The following is a 4473-nucleotide window of genomic DNA, read 5'->3' as shown; positions in this document are numbered from 1 at the left end:
TTCAAAGATTTACAACCTTGCACCAAATTAGGCATGTAAAATGCCCTTGCACACAACTCTGGGCGTTCAGCGCCAGGTTGGTGCCCATTTTGGGCGTTCAACGCCCATTTGTTGCCCATTTCTGGCGTTGAACACCAGAACCATGCTTGTTCTGGGCGTTCAGCGCCAGCTCCTCTCCAGGGTGCAATTCTGGCGTTCAGCGCCCAGATGATGCCCATTTTGGGCGTTCAGCGCCCAGATACTGCCCATTTTGGGCGTTCAGCGCCAGAACCATGCTCTGTTCTGGCGTTGAACGCCAGGCAGGTGCTTCCTCCAGGGTGTGATTTTTCTTCTGCTGTTTTTGATTCTGTTTCTAAATTTTTCGTTTATTTTGTGACTCCACATGATCATGAACCTAAGAAAACATGAAAAACAAGAATAAAATTAGATAAATAAACATTGGGTTGCCTCCCAACAAGCGCTTCTTTAATGTCAATAGCTTGACAGTGGGCTCTCATGGGGCCTCACAGCTATGCAGAGCTTTGTTGAGACCTCCCAACACCAAACTTAGAGTTTGGATATGGGGGTTTGACACCAAACTTAGAGTTTGGTTGTGGCCTCCCAACACCAAACTTAGAGTTTGACTGTGGGGGCTTTGGTTGACTCTGCTTTGAGAGAAGCTTTTTCTGCTTCCTCTCCATGGATGCAGAGAGAGATCCTTGAGCTGTAAACACAAGTTTGTCCTTATTTAATTGAAGGATCAATTCTCCTCTGTCCACATCAATCACAGCTCTTGCTGTGGCTAGGAAAGGTCTTCCTAGGATGATGGATTCATCCTCTTCCTTTCCAGTATCCAGGACTATGAAATCAGCAGGGATGTAAAGGCCTTCAACCTTTACTAACACGTCCTCTACTTGTCCATAAGCCTGTTTTCTTGAATTGTCTGCCATCTCTAATGAGATTTTAGCAGCTTGCACCCCATAGATTCCCAGTTTCTCTATTACAGAGAGGGGCATGAGGTTTATTCCTGAACCAAGGTCACACAGAGCCTTAAAGATCATGGTGCCTATGGTACAAGGTATTATGAACTTTCCAGGATCCTGTCTCTTCTGAGGCAATGTCAGTTGATCCAGATCACTTAGTTCATTGGTGAACAAGAGAGGTTCATCTTCCCAAGTTTCAATACCAAATAATTTGGCATTTAGCTTCATGATTGCACCAAGGAACTTGGCAGCTTGCTCTTCAGTAACATCCTCATTTTCTTCAGAAGAGGAATACTCATCAGAGCTCATGAATGACATAAGGAGGTTCAATGGAATCTCTATGGTCTCTAGATGAGCCTCAGAGTCCTTTGGTTCCTCAGAGGGAAGCTCCTTATTGATCACTGGACGTCCCAGGAGGTTTTCTTCCTTGGGATTCACGTCCTTCTCCTCTCTTGTGGGTTCGGCCATGGTCATTAATTCAATGGCCTTGCACTCTCCTTTTGGATTCTCTTCTGTATTGCTTGGGAGAGTACTAGGAGGGATTTCAGTAATCCTTTTACTCAGCTGACCCACTTGTGCTTCCAAATTTCTAATGGAAGACTTTGTTTCATTCATGAAACTCACAGTGGCCTTAGATAGATCAGAGACTAAATTTGCTAAGCTAGATGGATTCTGCTCAGAATTCTCTGTCTGTTGCTGAGTGGATGATGGAAAAGGCTTGCTATTGCTAAACCTGTTTCTTCCACCATTATTAAAGCCTCGTTGAGGCTTTTGATCCTTCCATGAGAGATTTGGGTGATTTTTCCATGATGGATTGTAGGTGTTTCCATATGGTTCACCCATGTAATTTAACTCTGCTATTGCAGGGTTCTCAGGATCATAAGCTTCTTCTTCAGAAAATGCCTCTTGAGTACTGTTGGATGCAGCTTGCATTTCATTCAGACTCTGAGAAATCATATTGACTTGCTGAGTCAATATTTTGTTCTGAACCAATATGCCATTCAGAGTATCAATTTCAAGAACTCCCTTCTTCATAGGCGTCCCAGTACTCACAGGGTTCCTCTCAGAAGTGTACATGAACTGGTTATTAGTAACCATGTCAATGAGTTCTTGAGCTTCTGCAGGCATTTTCTTTAGGTGAATGGATCCACCTGCAGAAGTATCCAATGACATCTTTGATAGCTCAGATAAACCATCATAGAATATATCCAGGATGGTCCATTCTGAAAGCATGTCAGAAGGACACTTTTTGGTCAGCTGCTTGTATCTTTCCCAAGCTTCATAGAGGGATTCACCTTCTTTCTGTCTGAAGGTTTGAACATCAGCTCTAAGCTTGCTCAGTTTTTGAGGAGGAAAGAACTTGGCTAAGAAAGCCGTGACCAGCTTATCCCAAGAGTTCAGGCTGTCTTTGGGTTGAGAGTCCAACCACACTCTAGCTCTGTCTCTTACAACAAAAGGGAAAAGCATGAGCCTGTAGACTTCAGGATCTACTCCATTAGTCTTAACAGTATCACAGATCTGCAAGAATTCAGTTAAGAACTCAAAGGGATCTTCAAATGAAAGTCCATGAAACTTGCAGTTCTGCTGCATCAGAGAAACTAGCTGAGGTTTCAGCTCAAAGTTGTTTGCTCCAATGGTAGGAATGGAGATGCTCCTTCCATGTAAATTGGAATTAGGTGCAGTAAAGTCACCAAGCATTCTCCTTGCATTATTGTTGTTGGGTTCGGCTGCCATCTCCTTTACTTGTTCGAAATTTTTAATAAGGTTGTCTCTGGATTGTTGTAATTTAGCTTCTCTTAGTTTCCTCTTCAGAGTCCTTTTAGGTTCTGGGTCAGCTTCAACAAGAATGCCTTTTTCTTTGTCCCTGCTCATAAGAAAGAGAAGAGAAAAAGAAAAGAAGAGTAATCCTCTATGTCATAGTAAAGAGGTTCCTTATTGTTAGTAGATGAATAAATAAATAGAATAAGATAATAGAAGGAGAGGATTTTTGAAAACTATTTTTGAAAAAGAGTTAGTGATTTTTGAAAATAGTTTTTGAAAAAAAGTTAGTAATTTTTCGAAAATTCAAATAAAAAATAAAATAATTAGTTTAATTAAAAAGAAATTTTGAAAAAGAGGGAAGATATTTTCGAAAATTAGAGAGAGAGAGTTAGTTAGGTAGTTTTGAAAAAGGTAAGAAACAAACAAAAAGTTAGTTAGTTAGTTGAAACAAATTTTGAAAAAATAAGAAGTTAGGAAGTTAGAAAAGATATTTTGAAATCAAATTTTTTAAAAGGATAAGATAAGAAGATATTTTTGAAAAGATATGATTGAAATTAGTTTTTGAAAAAGATTTGATTTTGAAAATCACAATTAATGACTTGATTCACAAGAAATCTCAAGATATGATTCTAGAACTTAAAGTTTGAATCTTTCTTAACAAGCAAGTAACAAACTTGAAATTTTTGAATCAAAACATTAATTGATGATGTTATTTTCGAAAAAATGATGTAAAATTAAGAAAAAGATTTTTTGAAAAATATTTTTGAAATTTTTGAAAATAACTAAAAAAATTGAAAAAGATTTGATTTTTGAAAAAGATTTTGAAAAAGATAAGATTTTTAAATTGGAAATTTGATTTGACTCATAAAAGCAACTAGATTTTAAAAATTTTTGAAAAAGTCAAATCTAATTTTCAAAATTTTAAGAGAAAAAAAGGGAAAGATATTTTTTTGATTTTTGAATTTTTATGATTAGAGAGAAAAACATGAAAATGATGCAATGCATGAGATTTTTAGATCAAAACAATGAATGCATGCAAGAATGCTATGAATGTCAAGATGAACACCAAGAACACTATGAAGATCATGATGAACATCAAGAACACATTTTTGAAAAATTTTTAATGCAAAGAAAACATGCAAGACACCAAACTTAGAATTCTTTAATGCTTAGATATAAAGAATTCAGGAATGCATATGAAAAACAAGAAAAGACACAAAACATGCAAATGCAAAGATCAAACAAGAAGACTTACCAAGAACAACTTGAAGATCATGAAGAACACTATGAATGCATGAATTTTTTTTCGAAAAATGCAAGATGAACATGCAATTGACACCAAACTTATAACATGACTCAAGACTCAAACAAGAAACACAAAAAATGTTTTTGATTTTTAGGATTTTCTAAATTTTTTTTTTGGAATTTTTTCGAAAATTATTTTGAAAAAGGAAAATAAGGATTCCAAAATTTTTAATATGAATTCCAGGAATCTTATGCTCTTTAGCCTAAAGCTCCAATCAAAGGGTCAGGCATGGCTTAATAGCCAGCCAAGCTTTAGTATGTAACTCAGACATGACACGCCTGACATGCCCTACACAGAAGAATTAGACATGGCTTTACAGCCAGCCAGGTTTCCACATGCTTCATGAAACACTAGAATTCATTCTTAAAAATTCTGAAGAAAAATATATTTTTGAAAACATTTTTATTTTAAAAAATTTTTTTTCGAAAACAAAGGAGAAATTTT

General features: G+C 36.6%; 1 non-coding gene across 1 annotated transcript; it reads left to right on the top strand.

The window, feature by feature from the left end:
• The first annotated feature begins 2189 nt into the window (after window positions 1-2189).
• LOC148550538 (small nucleolar RNA R71) lies at window positions 2190-2297 on the top strand. Its single transcript, XR_015893392.1, has one exon. It is a non-coding gene; the product is annotated as a small nucleolar RNA R71 (small nucleolar RNA).
• The last annotated feature ends 2176 nt before the right edge of the window (window positions 2298-4473 follow it).

The sequence above is a fragment of the Arachis ipaensis genome, chromosome B7, assembly GCF_059453495.1.
Source record: "Arachis ipaensis isolate K30076 ecotype BB chromosome B7, ASM5945349v1, whole genome shotgun sequence".
In the NCBI taxonomy this organism is placed as follows: Eukaryota; Viridiplantae; Streptophyta; class Magnoliopsida; order Fabales; family Fabaceae; genus Arachis; species Arachis ipaensis.
The sequence above is the reverse complement of the archived record's forward strand: the minus strand, read 5'-3'. Positions and strand labels throughout refer to the sequence as shown.